Below are 24,241 nucleotides of genomic sequence, written 5' to 3' on the forward strand. Positions count from 1 at the left end.
ATATGTGGAGAATCAAAAGAAGAGCGTGGCATGAAGGAGACACTAGAAACTTCGGTGGACAATGAGGAACATGGCTTTGTATTGGAACAAGTGGAGGAAGCCATAATAGTTGCAGAGGAAGAAGTGGTTGAAGATTTAGGAGATGCTAAACCTCCATGGGAATCGAGAACTGTAAAGGATTCCGCCGAGAAGCTTAAAATTGATGCTAAGGAGGATAGTGCACAACCTCCAAGGCATATACCTTGTGAAGAATTGGGCGGAACATACCAAGAAACTGATTCCCTAAGCATTGATGATCATGAATCAAGCTCTCCTAGTAATGAACTTGCATCCGCAACTGAACTCCTTGAGCCTGAAGAATCTCACCCAAGTGAATACGAAGATGATGTGGAGGTAGATTTTTCTCAACCTCCAACTTATGACTTGAGTGATGATGAGGAAGAAATCGAGGACTTTGATCAAGACATGGTTGAATTTGAAGAATTTTGCAAAGAAGTGGAGGAATTCATAGAAGAACACAAGGGAGTAGAGCTTGCAGAACCACTGGAAACACCTATCCCAAGGCCATTACCGCCCAATACAAACTTCAAGTGGATAAAATCCTTAACCTTTATCTTTACTTTTCCACTTGAATATGGTTTGCTTGAAACATATGGCCAGCTTAGAGCTCTCTGCGGCTTTAAGAGTAAGAGGGAAATGGCTCGTACTCAGAGCTGGTGTGCAAGATTCAATAAGGTTCCACGCTTCAATTTGAAGTGCAAGGATTGGTATCAAGTTCAATTGAATGGGTTTCGGAAGGCGTTTGGTCATCTTGGTGAGAAAACAACTTCCAAACCGCCCGGCTAGAAAAATACAATTCCAGACAAAGGCGGGTGCAAAAGCAAGGTTTGGGATCCTAGAATCTATTCTGACATTCAACACCCCGGGAGCCTTAGAATCTGTTTGAAGCTGCTCAAGGGCTTTACATGCCTAGTTTGGGACCCCGTAGGCTGTTGGCATTCCAAGCACTGGTGGAAATTTTTGGATTAATTCAAGCACAAGCCACTATAGCAGGAAGCTCATCAAATGTCCAACTTAAGGACTTTAACTAAAAGTGCTAGGTGGGAGACAACCCACCATGGTATGATCGTTCCTTTTTCAATTTTATTTCGTTTTGTTTGTTTTTATTTTATTTTATTTTCATTGAACCTGGAATTATTCATAGCATCTACATTAGCATTGCATATTGCATACTGCATAATTGCATTAAAAAAAAGAACACGCACGCAACGCGTCTGCGTCGCAGGTGCATTAGGAAGAAAAGAAAAGTGAACAGAAAGTCACGAGAGAGCGTGGCTAGAGGCGTGCCTTAGGCACAAATACACCCACGCGACCGCGTCGCTGACGTGTTCGCATCGTTTGTGAAACAGCCTCCCCATGCATCCGCGTCACCCACGTGAACGCGTGGCTCTGTAAAATCGACGTAAATGGGTGTATGGCAGTATGTTGGGCTGGAATGGGGCTAGACTCGTGCTAGAAGCCCAAGCCCTCCCACGCGAACGCGTGCCCCACGCGGCCGCGTCGTTTCCCAAAAATGGCCATCCACGCGATCGCGTCAACCACGCGACCGCGTCAACCAAAATTTGGCAAAAAGAGTTTCGAAAAGAGAGTTGCACGAACACGAGGCTGCACTCACGCCAATCGCACAAATCAGGTCATGCGATCGTGTGACCCACGCGTCCGCATCACCTGAAAATTATCACATACCACGTGATTGCGTGAACCACGCGTTCGCGTCTCCTACGTCGCACGTCTTATCCAGATTAGTGCCAATTATCTTATATTTTCTTCTCTAATCCTAATCTCTTCTATCTTTTCTTCTTTCTTCTTTCTTTCCTACTTTCTTTTTCTTCATCATCCTTCTTCACTTCCTTCTATTTTACTTACTTATTTGCATACTTTCTTTCATTGCATTTTCATTTTGAGCATATTTTTATTTTCTTTTCTAAATTCATTATTTTTCCTTTGGTATTGAATTTTCTTATTTCACTGTTGCATCTTCTCTTGAATTATTTTAGGTGCTTAGTGACTTGTTTTATTCTGGTTAGGTAATATTATTTAAATCAATGCTAATCTTTTATACCTGTATTACTTTTGCATTGACATGAATTTATATTATCTCTCCTTACCCACTCTCTTCCCCATTGTTGCAAATTTTTTGCACTCTTGATTTGCCATGTGCTTCTACTGTTTTCTCACTTGCATGTTGTAGCTACCATGTAATTGAGACCCTCATTATTTGGCATTAACCCATCCATACTGTAATTCTTTTCTTTATTTTTGGGTTACTTTTCTTCTTTTCCCTCTTCTTTCAGGATGGCCACCACGAAGGGAGAGGAAAGGCTTCTTAATGGGGAGACAAGCAAGTCCGTCTGCACAATCTTTAGAGAAAGAGCAGCAGTTATAGCTCGCAACCCGTCCACCTGCACATCTTAGCATGCACCGAGGACGGTGCAATCTTTAAGTGTGGGGAGGTCGATACCGATCTCCATGGGTTAGTTGTTTTCTTCTCAACACCAATATTTTATTTTATTTAGTACATTGTTGCATTTGCATGTTTCATTGCATGATTGTTTAATTTCATGCATTTAGCTACTGCTTGGGTAAAGTAATGAGTTTCTTTCTAAGACCCTATTTTTGAACAATTTCACTAATTTAAATCAAAACTTTTATGTTAAATTTTTTTGAAGTTGTATTTGGAACATAGTTTAAAAAGCTAAGAACACACAACCCGTGAGATTTTGAGCTTATTTATATGGTTACATTATTTAACCATAAATATTTTATTCTTGTGTATTTTCTTCTTTATGATTGCAATCTTTACTTTGTTTCATTCTGTATATCCAATGTTTAGTATATTTACATGCTTGCATATGATTGAGGCCATTATTTTATCAGCTCACTTATCCCAAATAGCCTACCCTTTCAATTACCTTTGTTAGCCACATTGAGCCTTTTTAATCCCCTTCCGTTCTATAACCACATCACTAGCCTTAAGCAGAAAAACAAATTAATTACCTTAAATTGAATCTTTGGTTAGCTTAAGATAGAGATTGTGCATCAACTAAGTGTGGGAAAACTGTGGGAACATGGGTTGATAAGGGAATGTATCATGTTTCTAACTTATTTGAATATTGGGAATTTGGGAACGTACTCATAAAAAACCAAATTAATTAAATAATGGAAAATCCATGTGCATTGATAAGTTATGTTTATTTCTCTAAAAATAAAAAAAATCAAAAAAATCAAAAATCAAAAATAAAAAATATTCAATAAATAAATAAACAAATAAGGGGACAAAATTATCCCAATGCTAAGTTAATGAAAAGATCAATGCACATGTGATAAAAGTAAAGAAACATAAAAAATTTGGTACATGAGTACATGATACAAAAGTGGGAATTATGGGTAGTTAGGTGTGATTTTAGAATTACATAGAGTATGTGTGTATTAGGTAAGAGCTTAGGTTAGTCAAAGATTCATATTTTAGCTCACTTGGCCATACATGCATCCTTACCTTTACCTTAGCCCCATTACAACCTTGAAAAGACCTCATGATGTTTGCATTGATATGCTAAATATTTGTTGATTGGTTAGATGAAGAACAAAATTTAGAAAGCATGATTAGAGAAGAGTAGAGTGATTAACCCTAGACACTTGAGAGAACTAGAGTGATATACACTACTAGTGAAGGTTCAATGCTTGATTCTATGTTCCTTGCTTTCATGAGCTCTCTTCTTAAAAGTTTACTTGCTTTTTATTGTACGATTTAAATTAGTGGAAATTGGTTTGTATTTGTCTTGGAGAACTTGTTTGCTTTTAACCAAGTAGGTAGAATCATTTTAGCATATACTTGCATTTATATTTAGGTTGCATTTCATGAGTCTTACTGTCCCTTATTAAGTCTCTTTGTCTCCTTGAGCTTAGCATGAGGACATGCTAATGTTTAAGTGTGGGGAGGTTGATAAACCACTATTTTATGGTTTATCTTGTGCTAATTTGAGTGGTTTTTATCAGCTTTTCACCCACTTATTCATATGATCTGCATGGTTTTACAATTCCTTCCTAGATTTATTCTATGATTGAAAACTTGTTTCCTAAAGCTTTAAATTGTGTATTTTAATTTCTCCTTTATACCATTCGATGCCGTGATCTGTGGGTTAAGTGTTTCAGGCTTCATAGGGTAGAAATGGCTTGGAGAATGGAGAGGAAGCTTGCAAAAATGGAAGGAACACAAGAAACTAAGGAGATGACCAGCGAACACTGATGCGAACGCATGGCTCACGCGACCGCGCGAAATGGAGAAAGCGCAGTGACGCGTTCGCGTGCCTGACGCAAACGCGTGGACGACGCGTACGCATGACAAGAGAATTCGGCCAGTGACGCGCACGCATGGACGACACGTACGCATGACATGCGCGATCTGCAGAAAACTCAGAAAACGCTGGGGGCGATTTTGGGCCGCGTTTTGACCCAGGTTTCGGCCCAGAAACACAGATTAAAGTCAGGAAACATGCATCAACTCATCATACACTCATAATTCATAATTTTAGGTTTTAGATGTAGTTTTTAGAGAGAGAGGAGATAAACCCATATTTTATGATATATTTTGTGCTCAATTCAAGTGATTTATACAATCCTTTACCCACTTATTCATGTAAATTGCATGGTTTTACTTTTCCTTCCTTATTATGTGATATATGTGAAAAACATGTTTCCTATGCTTTAAAAATATTTATTTTAATTACCTTTTATTACCATTCGATGTCGTGATTTGTGTGTTAAGTATTTTCAGATCTCCTAAGGCAGGAATGATTTAAAGGATGGAAAGGAAACATACAAAAATGGAAGGAAAGCACAAAATGGAGTTTTTGAAGAAACTGGCAGCGACGCGAACGCATGGACGACGCGGCCACATGCCTAGCGCGAAAAGGCAGCGACGCGAACGCGTGACTGACGCGGACGCGCGCCTTGAGCAGAACACAAATGATGCGTACGCGTGACCGAAGCGAACGCGTGACAAGGAAAACTCCCAGATGACGCGACCGCGTAACCCACGCGGACGCGTGACAGATGCCACGTGCAGCAACTACAGAAAATGCTCCCAGCGATTTCTGGAACCCTTTTTGGCCCAGATCCAAGTCCAGAAAGCACAGATTAGAGGTTATAAAGTGGGGGAATGCATCCATTCATAAGGAGGCCTTCAATTATTCACTTTTCAGAGTTTAGATGTAGTTTTTAGAGAGAGAAGTTCTCTCCTCTCTCTTAGATTTTAGGATTAGGATTCCTCTTAAAGGATTTAGGATTTCAACTCTTCATCAGGTTCAATATTCCTTTTACTTTATATTTCTCTTTTACTTTTAGATACTTTAATGCTTTTCTTTAATTACTTGTGTTGCCAATTTGGCTTATGAACCATTCATGTTAGGATTTTCTTTATTTGATATAAATTGAGGTATTTCAGACTTATGATCCTTATTTAGCTCTTTATATTCTTGGCTTTAATTGATTAACTGGAGGCTCTTGAGTTATTAAACTTATCGTGATTGTTGATTAATTCCTCTAATTGACTGGAATTCCACTAACTCTAGTCTTTCCTTAGGAGTTGGCTAGATCTTGGGAATCAAACTAATTAGTCCACTTGACTTTTCCTTGCTTTCGTAAAGGTTAACTAAGTGGGGTTGAACTCAATTCTCATAAGGATAACTAGGATAGAACTTCCGAATTTTCATACCTTGCCAAGAGTTTTATTAGATATTAATTTATTAATTCTTGCAATTTATTTTCCTTGTTCAAACCTTTCAAAACCCAAAAATACTGTTTTCCATAACTAATAATAAAAACACCTCCCTGCAGTTCCTTGAGAAGATGACCCGAGGTTTAAATACTTCGGTTATCAATTTATTTAGGGGTTTCTTACTTGTGAAAACCAAAATGTTTGTATGAAAGGACTTTTGTTGGTTTAGGAACTATACTTGCAACGAGGATTTATCTGCGAATTTCTAGACCACGCAAAAGTTCTCTCATCAAAATGGCGTCGTTGCCGGGGAGCTGCAAACGTGTGCCTTATTATTGGTTATTGTAAATATTTTTCTCTTACTTGTTTATTTGTTTTTGTTTTTCCCTTTTATTTCTATTAGCTACCATGAATTCTCACCCCTCTCGCTTTGAGTTTGGTTCTAAATTTGTTGAAAGGAGTGGAAGCTATAACAGGAATATGCATCAAGGTCTAAGCAATCAAAGATGGATGGAGCCAAGAGGATCTGATCAACCTTTTAGGCAACAACACCCTCCAAGATATCATGGGCAAGGACCACTCTACAATACATACCAAGATGATAGATATGGTGGACCACCTTGTAATTACCAACAAGCCCCACCTTGTGCTTATAGACCATCCTCTCAACGTAGCTTTGAACCACCACACTCACAAGCTCCTTTTCACCATTCACCACCGTATGACTCTTACCCACCACAATTCCAATCCAATTACTCCCAAGAACCACCACATTCTTATTATGAACCCTCTCTCCCAACCAATGAACCCTCATATCCACCCCAACCTCCAATGAATGACAAACTTCATGTTCTTCTTCAAGGGCAAGCAAAGATGCAAAGGGGCGTACTGGAACTCACTACTGCCTTAACTGAGGTAGTAAATATAATAGCTTCCCGGCATCTGAGCACTCAAAGTACCCCCATGGTTAGATGTGGAGAATCAAATGAAGAGCGTCGCATGAAGGAGACCCTAGAAACTTCGGTGGACAATGAGGAGCATGGCTTTGTGTTAGAACAAGTGGAGGAAGCCATGATAGTTGTAGAAGAAGAAGTGGTTGAAGATTTAGGAGATGCTGAACCTCCATGGGAATCGAGAACTGTAAGGGATTTCGCTGAGAAGTTTGAATTTGATATCAGGGAGCATAGTGCACAACCTCCAAAGCATATACCTTGTGAACAACTGGACGGAACAGACCAAGAAGTTGATTCCATCGGCAGCGATGATCATGAACCAAGCTCTCCTAGTCACGAACCCACATCCGCAACTGAATTCCTTGAGCCTGAAGAACCTCACCTAAGTGAATACGAAGATGACATCAAGGTAGATTTCTCTCAACCTCCAACGTATGACTTGAGTGACGAGGAAGACATAGAAGACTTTGTTCAGGACGCAGTTGCAGTTGAAGAATTTTGCAAAGAAGTGGAGGAATTCACAGAAGAATACAAGGGAGTAGAGCTTACAGAACCACTGGAAACACCTATCCCAAGGCCATTACCATCTAATACAAGCTTCAAGTGGGTACAATCCTTAACCTTTATCTTTACTTTTCGACTTGAATATCGTTTGCTCGAAACAGATGGCCAGCTTAGAGCTCTCTGCGGCTTTAAGAGTAAGAGGGAAATGGCTCGTACCCAGAGCTGGTGTGCAAGATCCAATAAGGTTCCACGCTTCAATTCGAAGTGCACGGATTGGTATCAAGTTCAATTGAATGGGTCTCGGAAGACGTTTGGTCACCTTGGTGAGAATACAATTTCTGAACCGCCCGGATGGAAGAATATAGATCAAGACAAAGGTAGATTCAAAAGCAAAGTTTGGGATCCTGGAATCTGTTCTGACATTCGTTACCCCGGGAGCCTGAGAATCTGTTTAAAGCTGCTCAAAAGCTTTACATGCCTAGTTTGGGACCCCAGAGGCTTCTGGAATTCCAAACATTGGTGGAGATTTCTAGATGAATTTAAGCACAAGCCACCATAACAAGAAGATCATCAAATATCCAACTTAAGGACTTTAACTAAAAGTGCTAGGTGGGAGACAACCCACCATGGTATGATCGTTCCTGTTTCAATTTTATTTTGTTTGTTTTTATTGTTTTATTTTCATTGAACCTAAATATTATTCATAGCATTTGCATCAGCATTGCATACTGCATAATCGCATAATTGCATATATATATTAAAAAAAAAAGAAGAAAAAAAAATCGCACGCGACGCGACAGCGTCGCTGACGCGTCCGCGTCACAAGTGCATTAGGTAGAAAAGGAAAGTGAACAGAAAGTCACGCGAAAGCGTGGCTGGAGGCGTGCCTTTGGCACAAATTGTTCCATGCGACCGCGTTGATAACGCGTTCGAGTCAGTTGCGAAAACATACCTCCCACGCATCCGCGTCACTCACGCGAACGCGTGACCTGGGAATCGGCGTAAAGATCCAACACCCAAAAATCTGGGTTGGAATCGTGCGGCTGGTGTACATTTAGCATAAAACGGCCCACGCGTTCGCGTCCCTGACGCGAACACGTCACCTGCAAAACACTCATCCCACGTGAAAGCGTGAGCGACGCGTCCGCGTCGCGTGGATGTTATGGCCCCCTAAATGGAGACATAGAGTTGCGCTGAAACGACACTAGAAGTGTGCGTCTAGCACAATTTTCAGCGACGCAGTCGCGTGCCTCACGTGTCCGCATCATCCATCTTTTACCCATCCCACGCGATCGGGTAAATCACGCGACCACGTCAATCCCATTTTATCCTAGCCATGCGATCGCGTGCCCCACGCGTTCGCGTGGATTCAAAATCACTAACCCCCTTTTCCACGCGAAACCCTACCCGTCACACCCCATAACCCCCTCCCCCCCACCCCGTCTTCCCCTCTTCTCTGCAACTCCTTCGCTTCTCCCACCACCAACCACCACCACTCCCAGCCACCATTCCGACCATCGCGCCAGACCTAACCGCCGCACCACCCCAACCGCCGATGCCCTTCCTCCTCCCTCCTTCTTCTCTCTTCTTTCCTCAACCACCGCTGCCCCCCAACCGCGGCCAACCTCCGACAGCCGCCTCCCACCACCGACCACCACCACAGCTTCACCACCCTCGCCCCCTCCCTCATTACCCCCCTCTCCACCATTAACCCCAACCTGAAGCCCCTGCTCCACCACCGCGCCACCGTGCCCCTCTCCCAGCACCGCCACATCACCACCACCATCTCTCTGCCCTCACCTCTCTTCTTACACATACCAGGTTCCGCCGAACGCCAATTTCTTTATCACTTGTAGTTATTTATTTTTCAGATTATGTTCAAATTAGGATAGTTAAAGACCATGTTTGTAGTGGATTCTAGGTGGTTAGGTAGCTAGGATGTGGTTAGTGGATTTAGGCCTGATAATTGCACCGTTCTTGCTACTTGTTTTATCTATTTTGCAATTCTGATTTGGCTGTGATGATCATATGTCTCATATACTGTTCTTCCTTGTTTCTTGCTGCTGTTACACTGCTCTTTCATGTTCATGTTACTTGTGTTTATTTGCAGCTTTATTTAACTTTATATGAACTGCTTTTTCATACTGTTTATTTCCGGGAACATTCAATTTTAGCCGGAATGCTGCCCAATTTTCTGCAAATTATTTCATTTTCATTCATATATTGGTTTTGGCAATTTTGGATTCTGCATTACTTAGCTATAACTAAACCTATTCATGAATGCACGGGATAGCATTCTTATTCCTTTCTGATTCCCTGGCTAGTAAAATTTTATTATTGATGATTTCCTTTTAATTTTTGCTACTCTGAATTATCATCAATACACTTAAATTTTTGCTTGAATATGAGTTGACTATTCTTTAAATTTGTGAATTTATTGTTACCTAGGAAAAATTTCTCATGCCACTTACTTCAACTTTCTTTCTCCTAACTCACTGCTTTCCACCTTCTAACCTCTTTTTCCCTCCTAACCACTTTTAACTTTCTAACTTCTCCCTTTGCTTTTTAACTAACTCCTTCAACTTTCTAACTCATGGCATGATTATTGTTTTTCCTAATTAACATGAATTCTACTTATAATATCTTTTGGATTGTAATTTTTCATCTAAGATTTTTAACTCACATACAGTCCAAGATGTACATATCTTTAACTCAATTCATAATTCTACTGCTCTTTTGCCACTATGTGCTTATATTGCTATTATTCTATTTGCCTACTTGTTTTCCTGCTTTTGTTCTTCAATTATATCCTGCTATTTCTGCTTTTCAGGATGTCTGATTCTCAGCGCAAAGGAAAAGGCAAAGCGACAACTGGAAAAAGGAAAAGAGGCGAATCCTCTATGTCCATCCTGGACATTCTGCATGATGACTCCTGGCGGAAAAAGTACTTTACCCCGCAGGAGAAGGCTGACCAGCTCCTCACTGCCACAGATCCAGTAAAATTTGCAAACAGATACTTTGAGCTAAAGTATCCAGTGTTTGCCACCTCCAGGAACCTGTACCTGGAAAGGACTCTGAAAATTCCAGAAGAACTACAGTAGTACACCTCCGAACAGATAAAACAGAGAGGCTGGTTCTTCTTGGAACAAAATTTGACAGAGGTCAATGCTTCCTGGGTCCGAGAGTTTTACTGCAACTATTTCAAGATTTCCCTGGATGTAGTGCACCTCAGAGGGAAATAGATATTGGTCACTGAGGAAGCCATTGAGGACATTCTACAGCTTCAGCCTAAATCAGATCAGCCTGATGGTTACCAAAAGGCTGAGGAGGATATGCGCTATATGAGATTTGACTGGGATGCTGTAAAGCAGAGGATAGCCCTTGATCCTACTATCCCCTGGGTCATGGGAAAGAATACAACAATGCCTAAGGGAATCAAGTTGATGTATCTGAATGACGAGGCTCGGCTCTAGCACCAGATCCTGAGCAACTATGTTATGCCGAGCACTCATGAGACGGAGCTGCCCGCTGCTATGATCACCCTCATCTGGTGTGTGATGGAGGGTAAGGACCTGTATCTTCCACGATTCATCCGGTACTATATGGCCAAGGTCCATGTCAGAGGCACTCTCCCTTTCCCTTATCTGGTCACCCAGCTAGGCCATCGAGCTGACGTGCCTTGGGAGCTGGCTGATGAGAAGCCATCTGCTGCAGACTGCAAGAAGATTATCCCTCACAGCAGGAAGTTTCAAGCTTTAGGCTACAAACCCCCATTCCTCACCGCTTCTGCTGAGGCAGCCACATCTTCAGCTGCCCCTTCTGCATCCACTGCCCCATCCCCGTCCACTGCACATCCACCTGCTCCTGAGCCCATTTATCATTTGGTGCATCGACTCTTCGCCCGCCTGGATCGCATGGAGCATCGCAACAAGCGACGCTATGAGCACCTCAAGTTGATGATCCGATCCGATGGCGACATCCCCTCCGAGCCTGACACCCCTTCTGATACATCTGAGGTGGGGGAGGATGCTCATGAGGAGGAGGCACCTACCCACACTGAGCAGGCAAGACCAGAGCAGACTGCGCCACAGCATGGGGATCCACACCAGATTCAGGCTGCAGATCCAGAGATTCCTCTACAGTCAGAGCCTCCACTGCAGCAGACTGATCCTCCTACACTTATCCAGCCTGCAGACCTTCCGGCCACCATAGAGACACCAGCAGCCCATCCTTCTGGTGATGACACCCCTTCACACCCAGCTTGAGTGAGCATCAAGGACGATGCTATATTTTAAGTGTGGAGAGGTCGCCATCCCTGGCGTATTTCTTTTTGGTGAACCACTACAGACTCTTTTTATCTTATTTTGTTTATTTTTCTGTATTTTTATTTTTATTTTTCAGTACTTATACATTGTTCTTTTGCTGTATTTTTACTTTATTTCCGCATTCTGCACTTTAGATTATATTTTAGCCATTTAGTTTAGTTTGCAATTCTAAACTTATTAGTTATAGAATATGTGGATTAATTAGTATAGTTTACCCTTTTAGCATATAATAGATTGGTTTAATTGAAAATAAAAGGAGTAAACTAGAGACTTTAACAGAATCAAAACATCCACACACTTTGTATATGTAGCATTACATGTTAGTTAGTTAACAACATTTCTTCAAGGAGGAACACTAAAACTTTAAAGGCACCCTAAGATTTACATTGAGAATAATGGAAACTCTTGATCTCTACTTGCATGACATACATAACTGATATATGATTTTTGAGCTGGAGAACACACAGCCTGTGAGTTTTGAGCTTAATTGTATGGTTACATTCAAACCATAAATTTTATTCCTGTGTGTTTTTCCCTTCTTTTTCATTCTGGTGTTCTTTACTTTGTTTTAATCTATATGTCCAATATAGAATATAGATACATACCAAGAGATGATTGAGGCCATCATTTGAATTTTCCCTTATCCCAATTTAGCCTACCTTTTACATCACCCTTGTTAGCCCCCTTGAGCTTTTTAATCCCCTCTTGTTCTATAAACCACATTACTAGCCTTAAGCAGAAAAACAAAATAAAAATCCCAAGTTGAATCCTTGGTTAGCTTAAGATAGAAATTGTGTACAATTTAAGTATGGGAAATTTTACGGGAACATGGGATGATAGAAACAAAGAAGGAATTTAAAAAAGAATAAGTTATTTCAAAAAGAAAAATTTAGGAAGCATGCTCATGTGAAATCAAAACAATTGAATTACCATGTGCATTGATTCAAGTCTAAAAAAAAATTCAGTATTTAAATAAAGGGGATACAAAAATTCCCCAATTGCAAAATAAAAAGAATTAGTGCACATGGGACAAAATTAAATTTAATGCATGAGTTTGTAATACAAAGTGGGAAAATTTGGGAAAATAGGTTAAGGAACTTTAATTTATATAAAATATGTATGTTAGGTGAGATCTTAGACTAATCAAGGATTCACTTATTAGCTCACTTAGCCTTATACATATACCCTTACCTTTACCTTGGCCTCATTACAACCTTGAATAAGACCTCATGATTTTTGTATGTCTGTATTCCATAATTGTTGATTGGTTAGATGAAGAACAAAGTTATAGAAAGTAAGGATGGAAAAAGAATAGAGTGATTAACCCAATAAAAACTGAGTGACTAGAGAGTAAACACAAAATCCAATGAGGGTTCAATAGCTCATCACCATATATCTCTACTTAATTGTTAATTGTCTTGCAAGTTTGTGAAATATTTTTACCCATCTCAATTGTAAAAGTGCTTTAGCATTATCTAGGGTTTGGCTATGCATATATGATTCCTTGATGATATGAATTAAATTAACTACATGTAAGCTATATATACAAGTGAATAAATAACTAGAATTGCATGACTTATCTAGGTAGTTACATTTAGAGTAGATTGCATTGCATGAAATTCCACTACTTTAACCTTACCTTACTCTTTATCTTGGATTTAGCATAAAGACATGCTATTGTTTAAGTGTGGGGAGGTTGATAAACCCATATTTTATGATATATTTTGTGCTCAATTCAAGTGATTTATACAATCCTTCACCCACTTATTCATGTAAATTGCATGGTTTTACTTTCCCTTCCTTATTATGTGATATATGTGAAAAACATATTTCCTATGCTTTAAAAATATTTATTTTAATTACCTTTTATTACCATTCGATGCCATGATTTGTGTGTTAAGTATTTTCAGATCTCCTAAGGTAGGAATGATTTAAAGTATGGAAAGAAAACATACAAAAATGGAAGGAAAGCACAAAATAGAGTTTTTGAAGAAACTGGCAGCGACGCGAACGCATGGACGACGCGGCCGCATGCCTAGCGTGAAAAGGCAGCGACGCGAACGCGTGACTGACGCAGACGCGCGCCTTGAGCAGAACACAAATGACGCGTACGTGTGACCGAAGCGAACGCGTGACAAGGAAAACTCCCAGATGACGCGACCGCATGACCCACACAGACGCGTGACAGACGCCACGTGCAGCAACTGCAGAAAATGCTTACAGCGATTTCTGGAACCCTTTTTGGCCCAGATCCAAGTCCAGAAAGCACAGATTAGAGGTTATAAAGTGGGGGAATGCATCCATTCATAAGGAGGCCTTCAATTATTCACTTTTCAGAGTTTAGATGTAGTTTTTAGAGAGAGAGGTTCTCTCCTCTCTCTTAGGTTTTAGGATTAGGATTCCTCTTAAAGGATTTAGGATTTCAACTCTTCATCAGGTTCAATATTCCTTTTACTTTATATTTCTCTTTTACTTTCAGATACTTTAATGCTTTTCTTTAATTACTTGTGTTGCCAATTTGGCTTATGAACCATTCATGTTAGGATTTTCTTTATTTGATACAAAATTGAGGTATTTCAGACTTATGATCCTTATTTAGCTCTTTATATTCTTGGCTTTAATTGATTAACTGGAGGCTCTTGAGTTATTAAACTTATCGTGATTGTTGATTAATTCCTCTAATTGACTGGAATTCCACTAACTCTAGTCTTTCCTTAGGAGTTGGCTAGGACTTGGGAATCTAACTAATTAGTCCACTTGACTTTCCCTTGCTTTCGTAAAGGTTAACTAAGTGGGGTTGAACTCAATTCTCATAAGGATAACTAGGATAGGACTTCCAAATTTTCATACCTTGCCAAGAGTTTTATTAGATATTAATTTATTAATTCCTGCAATTTATTTTCCTTGTTCAAACCTTTCAAAACCCAAAAACACTGTTTTCCATAACTAATAATAAGAACACCTCCCTGCAGTTCCTTGAAAAGACAACCTGAGGTTTAAATACTTCGGTTATCAATTTATTTAGGGGTTTGTTACTTGTGACAACCAAAACGTTTGTATGAAAGGACTTTTGTTGGTTAAGGAACTATACTTGCAATGAGGATTTATCTGCGAATTTCTAGACCACGCAAAAGTTCTCTCATCAAGAGGTTCTCTCCTCTCTCTTAGGATTAGGATTAGGATTTATATTAGGATTAGGAATTCATCTTCTTCAATCACAGGTTCAATGTTCCTTTTATTTATTTTATCAATTTAGTTTACGAACTCTTTATGTTTAGATTGATTCTCTTTTATTAATGCAATTGAGGTATTTCAGATTTATGATTTTTATTTAGCTTTTTAGATTCTTGGCTTTAATTGATTAATTGGAGACTCTTGAGTTATCAAACTCATCGTGATTGATAATTGTTATTTTTGCTAATTGATTTGAATTCCAATAACTCTAGTCTTTTCTTAGGAATTGGCTAGGACCAGAGAATCAAATTAATTAGTCCACTTGACTCTCCTTTGTTGAGCAAGGGTTAACTAAAGTGGGATTAAAATACAATTCTCATCACAATTGATAAGGATAACTAGGATAGGACTTCTAACTTTCATACTTGCCAAGAGTTTTTCTTAGTTACTGATTTATTAATTCCTGCAACTTATTTCCTTGTTCAAACCTTTTAAAAAAACCCAAAAATATATCTTTTTACATAACCAATAATAAATCATACCTCCCTGCAATTCCTTGAGAAGACGACCCGAGGTTTGAATACTTCGGTTATAAATTTAATTGGGTTTTGTTACTTGTGACAACCAAACTTTTGTACGAAAGGATTCTCTGTTGGTTTAGAAACTATACTTTCAACGAGAACTTATTTGTGGAATTCTAAACCGTCAAAAGTCCAATCGTCAGATGGCAACTATAATAACCACGCGGCGTTAACAACCTTTTCGGAATTCCAAAAGGACAAAAACCAAACTCAAAACTCTTACCAGCGGTGGAACACGGAGGCAACAGGGTCTCAAGTGGCAGAAGCTCAGCCCGGAGCTCTGGCGGTCAGAAACACAGAGGCGCGGCTTCACAGCAACACCTGCGGTGACCTGAATCCTTTTTCAGCGGTGGTGAGACCCCCAACAGTGCCGGCGATGGTTTGACCTCAGGTTGATGGCGTCACAGGGAGCTTCGGCGGCAGCAAATCGGTGGCGACGTGGTGGTGCGACGACGGTGGCTTCACAGACGAGACTAGGCGCGGCGGTTCCAGGCCTTCATCCCCCTTCTCACTCACGTACCCTCTCTCCCCGTGTCTCAGATTCGACGGGTCAACAGAGGTGGAGGCGGAGCGAGCTCCCTCTCGTCTTTGCGATTCTCCTCAGGCATCGGAACAGGTGCTGGATGGCAGAACCGCGACTGGGCAGGGGCGAAAGGCGTGGCTTCGACGGCGGTGCTCCTTGCGTGCGGTAAAGCACGACGGCAATGAAGCCTCATCTCCCTCCTTCGCGTCCCTCTCCTCTCCTGGCGACAGCAACAGTGACGGCACTCCTCGCTGGCACCGCACCATCCCTATTCTCTGATTCCGCTTCCCCGGTTCCCTCTGATTCCTCAACCTCTCTCTCTGTTCTATTTCATGAATGCCACCGGTTTTGGAAGAGGCAATATGATTAGGGTTTCGGCGGCTGAGGGGTAGGGGATTAGGGTTTCATTTTTTTTAAAATTAGGGTTAGAGGCATTTTAGTAATTTTAAATGAAATGGAGAAAATATAGTAATTGAAATCCAAATTAAACTCTACACTAATTGTATATAGAAAATACTATTTACTCATCAATTTTACAAATTACTTTCAATAAAATGTCCAAATCAAATAATTAGAAATAATATACTTAATTTCTTCATTTTCCAAAATAGTAGTATTAATATTTAAAATATTACTTATTTAATCCAAATCATATAAAATCTTTGTTATTTCACAACTACCAACTTTATAATTCAAATATAGAAAATAATCCAATAATTGTATAATTGGATAATAAATCCTAATTTATTTCGAATTCAATTAAACAAAACTTGCTCTAATTTTCTTTAATAAGGAAATTTCTGAAATTAAAGCTAAAGAAATACTGAATTTAAAATTAGCTCATGATAGCCCTTTTTCAAAAGTTCTGGGTCTTACATTCTACCCACCTTATAAAAATTTTCGTCCTCAAAAATTGATACAAAACGAAAGAAATTTCACAACAGTTCACTCTTGAACACATTTGAGGGAGAAACAAAAATATCTCAACATATAGACATATATACGGTTTTCGAATTCTTTGATTGTTGTATGCATAAGGATACAAAGGTAGGAGTGTGATTGCAAAGAAAACGTTGCAAGATAGGCTCCATGCAAAAGATGACATGGTTCAAACATATGTAGTAAAGCAAGGCATTGAAGGCTATAAAATAGGATGGGGTTAAAACGACGTGCTCAACATCCGCACACTAATCTCGTATCAACCTCAAGGCTTCAACTTTCCAACTCCATCAAGCACTTTACAATCCCTATATCCGATCATAAGCCTAACAACCGCAAGCCCGTTCGCAGGAAACAAAACACCCACAACTCATAATGTTGTACACCTACCACTTCAACTTCCGTATACATGCATCATGTCTTAAAGAACCAACGCATTGCGTTACTACGTCTACAGATCTCACGTGACATCAAAATAATTCTCGAGTCTACTCAGAAGGATACAAGATTTAGAACGGAGAGACAATTGTCAAGGACAATACTCATAGATTTGAAAGAATGTATCCAGTTCCAGGTAAACAAAGATGCTCAAGTAATGAAGTTTGCTAGAAATAAATCAATTGACAACTTCAAAGATAACCCTTGGATCAAATAAATTCAATAGGATCAATAAGAAGAAAACCTGCGCATTAGTTTGAACAAATTCAAGCTGAGTCGAAGAAGTATGAGGTTTACAGAAAAGAATATCTCAAACCCAAGATAAGGCTCACAGAACTCAAGAGCACGATTAAAATACTTCTGAAAACTTTGTTCATGAAAGAGTCAAAAACTTATGGAAAAACCACTTCGCAGTCTAGAAGAAAAGTTGAGCAACAAACATTCTTCAAGAAAGTAGCAAAAGCATAAACGTGCCTTTACTTTAATACAATTTCATGTTGAAGTAGATTATGTAGAGTTTTAAAAACAAAATGCACACAAGTTTGGCTAAGAGCTAAAATATTTCTCTCAAATATTTTAGAAAGGTAATTAGATGCACAACTTAACCAAAAGTAATTCATAAAAACTCGGAAGTAATCAAATGCTGGTTCAAAAATCTCCAAAGTCCATATTCAAACAAGCGTGTATAAAAATTTTAGCAAGGACAAAAGAGAAAGTTATACTCGGAAAAGAAATTCCGAGGTAACAGTTTGCTTATAAATTGGTAAAGAAAACAAGTGGTGCGTTACAAACGGACATGTTTCCATTAAGCAACGAAGCTATTCAAAACTTCATTTAAAATAGTGCATGCCAATTTTTAAATTAACTTTGTCAAAATTGAATAATGGTTTCACTCTCAATCAAGCAACAGAAAATAAATTCCGTTTAGAATTTCTTACAAGAGAATTCAAAACTTCTTTAAACAGAGTTTGAAACAAGACTTCAAAAGTGTACTTGAAATCACCATCTCAGAAGGGTATACTTAAAAAGGAGTCAAGCCATACAAGAAAGGATCTTAAATCAAAGTAGTTCAGACAAGATCCACTAGGCATGAGACATCAAACAAGCTTTCAATTGATCCCAAAAGAATACAAAGTCATAGGAAAGAATTAGTAATTTCTAAAGGATAAATCTTTGACTAAGAACTTTTGTAGAGACAATAAGAGGATAAACGATGCACTATTTTGAAATGAATTAAACTGACTCATATAAGACTGAGATTCACCAGAGAAGGGAAGCTGAGGTCAATTGTAGTGTTCACAAGAGGTAGAAGAATACTTAAAACAGAATCAAGTATAACATTCATGAAGATGGAAAGCTTAAGGGAGAATTAGCCCACTCATAAGAAGAAAGCTACGAGTCCAACATTTTCAAAAGAATCACAATGGCATAAACAATGTAGTATGCTAAACCAAACTCAAGCCAAAAATAATTTGGGTAAAGTTTATCAACGAAAGTCAACCGGAATAAAAGCGAAGAATTCTTTCTTTCCAGAATTTTGAAAAATACCCAAATACATAATCAAATGAAGATGTGGATTGGAGCTATAGTAGAATTACTAGAAAGGCAATTTACAATTAAAGTAAGTGCAGTTCCGTAAACCAGTAAAAGTACAGGCGAGGCATCAGGAATAAATAGTTGTTAAACTGCACAAGTAATTTTCAAAGTTTGATATATAGATAAGTATATATCTAATCAACAGCAATTTTTATAAAATCCCAAAATTGGCTGTGATCACTGTCAAAAAAAGAGAAAAACTGAATCAACAATTTCTCTAATAATGGACTCGGAATCAGGAGTTAAAATGCACAGCGCAATAGGACAAGTTCAAAGCTATATTAAAGAATACATGAATCAAGAAGAACTCAAACAGAGGAAGATAGACGCAACCAGGATTCCAAACAAGCATATGCAATTAAGATCAAACAAGAATGCATATGAATAGAGGAATAGAGTTGAAAAATTAAACTACTTTTCAAAAGGATTAGCAAACAAGAACTTCAAGTTAGGACATGAAAGAAAAGGTCGACTCGAACAGAATTCAAGACACACAACTGAATAGCCTCAAGGAATAGTTTCCAACGTTCTCAAAACTCGCGATTCGCTTTACTTAAAACTCGTATATCATCTATGATAACCCATTAGTGCTCTCATATACATAATTCACTAGTATTAAGCTGGCCAAACTTAATACCAAGAATTATGCAATGTGTAAGAACCGCAACTAATCAACCGATTAATTAAGTAATTAATTGCCCTAATTAGACTTCGAAAAGTTAGAGTGAGAACTTGAGGATTTAAAGGTAATTTTTGGACTCAGTAGGTTTTTCTGAGTCAGAAAATGTGCCTTCTGCGAAAAACCGTGAAAAGTCGCAAACTGGCAGTTGAACCGGTTTAACCGGTTCAAGTCTGCCCGGTATTGCATGAAAAAAAGTGAAAACCGTCAAGAACCTTAGAAAAACATTAGAAATAAAAAATCGGGCATTAATTTTAAAAATTTGGCCCGAAGTTGGGCCAAACAGACTAAAAAATGCTAACGGGTTAGACCGGACCCAAGTTGGGTCCAAGTCCAACATATAAAAGGCTCTGTTAATGAGCCAAACCAGTCACAACACCAATTAAACACAACACACACAGCAGAAAAGAAAGGGGAAGAGAGAAAGAAGAAACACTATTCATCTCAATCTTCCAAAGCTCATATCTTGAGCTAGAGAGCTCCGATCGCCGCACCGTTTGTGGCTGCGTATTCCTTGTGAAGAGCTCTACAAAACCTATCCAAGAAATCCTAAAGGTAATGATGAAATCTTTCTAGTTTCTCTCTTGAAAATTTTGGGTACTTAGGGTTTGTGCCTAAGTGAGTTTTTGTGATTCTTGGTGTTTAGGTTTGCTCTAATCCTTGCTTAGCCTTGGATTCTTGCTATTAAATCTGTTGGAGAAAGTAAGAGCCATTAAACCCTTGTGAATTTGTGTTTAACTAGAACCCTAGGTTGATTTAAGGTGATTTGTATGTATATAGTTGGATTATTGTGGCTTTGGGAGCTTTTAGAACTTAATTGTGCTTTTGAAGTGGAATTGAAAGCTTGGATTGTGGTTGGAAGTTTGTTTGTGCTAATTTGGAGATTTGGTGCACATAGGGAATTGGCCAAGGTATGGTTTTGGTTTCCTCTATGTAGTATATAATATTCATGGACACATAGGCTAGTGACCAATAAGATAGGTTGAACTAAGATGATGATTGGTGTGTTAAATGTTGATGAATTGATGAATGTTGGGTTAATTTGTGATGAATTATAATGATGATATGATGTTGAATGATTGTATGGATTGGAAGTTGGTTCCTTATGATAGTTGTAGTGTTGTGATTTATGAAATGGTAATTTTGATCATAAGTGTTATATAGTTGATGTTGGAATTGAGAGTAATGAAATGAGAAGGAGAATGTGGTCAGGTTGGTGTATTATGATACAACAGGTACATTTTGATGAGAAATAGAGTTTTGGATGGTTTGGTATGATTTGGTATGGGTATGGTAAGATATGGTGGTAATTGTAAAGTTTGGTAAAATTGGGTTTTTAGTGAACTTTGTCCGATCATGACTTTTGCCTCGATTTTCGAAATTGATTGAAATTTATTTATAATTAAAGATCTTTGAAAACCCTTTAAATCGATATAAAGTTTGTGAAAATTAGAATTTTGTAGAGGAAGTTATGATCCGGCAAAGTTGGTGTTAAAAATCTGAAATTCTGCAAAATTACAAAATTTTCTGATTTCTGATATGTGCGGGCGCACACTCTTGTGCGAACGCACACCCTGCGAAATTTTGACCTGTGCGGACGCATACACACCTGTGCACACGCACAGGCAGGGGAGTGCGCTCTGTTTGCAGCGCTAGCACAGCTTGTGTGCGCACATATCTAAGGAGGAATGCCAACCTGTGTGGATGCACACGTTGGGAAGGTCAGTCTGTTGGGGCGCTGGCACAGGTCGTGCGAGAGAACAAACCAATTTGAGTTTTGACACCTGTGCATACGCACACCCCTGTGCGTACGCACACTCTTAAAAATTTCCTGGACGTGCGCATGCACACACCCCTGTACGGCCGCACACGTCCTGTTTCTCAATTTTTGCTTGTTTTTCAACTATTCTACCTTCCCAACAAGGTTGTGAGCTTCTAAAACACCATTTTAAGATTTTTGGGCCTAGTTTTGAGTATTAGAACATGGGATATAACTTAAGGGTTCAAGTACTTGATTTTAAGATAAATTAGAAAATGGGGGCCTAGGTTTCTGGTGTACTAATAAGGGGTTTGACGTTAGGTGAAGGATGAATGATATATGAGATGAGGAATGATGGACTGTTGATATTTGGATACTGAGTTATGAATGGACAGTGGCTGAGATGAGTCGGGGACTCGGATTGAAGTGATGGATCTCTGTATACTGAAAATGCTTTTGAAAACCACTGAAATAATATTTTTATATGATATTATGAGACGCTATGCGCCTGGCAGGGATGGTGGTTAATCCCGCCTGTCGAGGTAGCAGTGGTGGCGTAAGGATGGTGGTTAATCCTGCTTACATTGAGATGTGAGGTCTGAGGCAAGAGTATCCCGCTCGCATCCCTTCGGATCTATAGGGCGAGCAGGCGCCGGTACCTTGACAGTGATTCGGGCACTATATCTCGGGGGTTCCCATATGAGAAATCCGAAGGGCGACGTCTCCATGGAGATGTGTCGGGTTGGCAGTTGAACCGACAATATGATATCACAGCCAATAGGACAGGCATTCATCATATGCATTTTCTATCTGTTTGTATGCTTTGTTTACTTGTAAATGGCTTGCCTAATTGAATAACATGCTTACTTGCTATCTGAATTAATTGCCTTGTATGCTTCAACTTGTGCTTTACTTGCATTGTATATTACCTGTGTTTTCTGCTGGGATTGAGGAGATTCGGAAGGCCGTGGCGATGGGATCGCATGGAGGATCGGTTGGTGGAGGCTCTGGGACATCGGTGTTTGGTTAGAGTAGAAATCTCCTAAGATAGATTACCTGGTTTATTTAAGACAATGTTGGTATATTATGCTTATCTGTTTTAGAATGCTTAAGTTTGAAATCTTATGATGGATATGGAGCTTAGGATTGCCTTTGGCGTCCCGGGGTCTTATATCCTACATCACTGAGCACTGTTACCATACTGAGAACCTCCGGTTCTCATACCATATTTCTGTTGTGTTTTTCAGATGCAGGTCGCAACCCACCTTGGTGAGTTATTTTGGATGGTGACAGAAGCGGAGGATCTTGGATTCTTTTGGAGTCTTTTTGGTTTACTTTGTTTATACATCTCTCCTTTTGTATTTTGTTTTGCCTAGAGGCATGTATTTGAAAGAACAAAACTTGTATAAGCTATTTTTCACTGTATGGTTCTGTATACCTGTATATGGCTAGCCGGCTTAAACTCCACGAGTCGTGACTAGTTCCCTATGATATTATGTACTTATCTTTTGTTATATCTTGTCTGTTTCTTGTGCTTTAAGCTAGAATCTTCGTTAGTACGTTTTGTGCTTTGAAATTCTGTTTTTGAGCTATATCCTTCATCAGGCTTCTAGATTATACTATTCTTTCTATATATATCTATTATGTAAGAGTTTAAAATTGTGGTAATCTCTGATTAACCTTTGCTTTACGACGCGTAGTAAGGCTTAGGCTAATTAGGGTGTTACATTTAGTGGTATCAGAGCAGTTCGTTCTCGTGAGCCTGAGGGATGGACCAATTGTGCTTCATTGCATACTCTGTGTGTCTTTTCTTTGATGCTATTAGGTTATCTGTTTGATATTGCATAGCATGCTTGTTTGTGAGTGCCTGTTTGGGATAATTGAAGCACTAGACTTTTGATATTGAGACTGATCACCTTGATATCGATTGTTTGGTGTAGACGGGAACCCTACATGGCTACTCGCGGGCAAGGTCGAACACATACGCGAGAAAGTAGGAATGAGTAACCAGCTGACAATCACGCCGAATTCATGGCGGCAATGGCGAATCTCGCTAACAACATGGAAGCTAATGCTGTTGCGACTCTGCAGGCTGTGCAGAGATTGGGCCAACCGACTGGGAATGGCAACGAAAATAGGAATGGCGAGGGGAATGCCAATGATAATGCTGAGGGTAACGACAATAACACGGGAGGAGTTCCGATGACCTTGGCGACGTTCCTCAAGGTTCATCCACCCACTTTTCGAGGATCCACAAATCCTACTGAAGCGGACCACTAGTTCCAGGCAATTGAGCGTGCTTTACAGGTGCAGCATGTTCCCCTCAATCAATATGTCGAGTTTGCCGCTTATCAGCTAGCGGGAGAAGCCCAGCCCTGGTGGCAAGCTGAGTGTCGTTTGCTACAGCTTCAAAATGCTGACATTCCATGAGAGGTGTTCCAAACGGCTTTCTATAAGAAATACTTCCCTGAGTCTGCAAGGGAAGCAAAAGAGATGGAGCTAATGCAGCTGAAGCAAGGTTCCATGTCTGTGGCAGAGTACACCAACAAGTTCGAAGAGCTTTGTAGGTCTTCTCGAGTGTGTCAGGGTGACCCGGAGACTTACGAGAGTTGGAGATGCGTTAAGTACCAGAGGGGTTTGAAGGACAACATTATGACTGCTGTGGCTCCTATGGAGATCCGTGTCTTTTCCGACTTGGTGAATAAGGCTAGAGTAGTGGAGGAGTATGCCAAGACCGTGGCGGCATCTAAGGACACTCATGGAGGGAGCTCTAGTCAGGGGGCGTGGCAAGTATTTTCATCCGAGAGGACAAAGCTTCTAGAGAGGAGGATATGTGCCTCAAGGCCAAGGGGGCTTCAGAAAGAACAATCAGAATCAGTTTCAGTATGCTAAGGGAAGAGGAAATCAGAGTAAGAGTTCTCCGAATTTAGCTTGTAATCATTGTGGACGTTTTCACCCTTATGACTCATGCAAGATTGGTTTAGGTGGTTGCTT

Source organism: Arachis hypogaea, chromosome 14, assembly GCF_003086295.3.
Source record: "Arachis hypogaea cultivar Tifrunner chromosome 14, arahy.Tifrunner.gnm2.J5K5, whole genome shotgun sequence".
NCBI classification, from domain to species: Eukaryota; Viridiplantae; Streptophyta; class Magnoliopsida; order Fabales; family Fabaceae; genus Arachis; species Arachis hypogaea.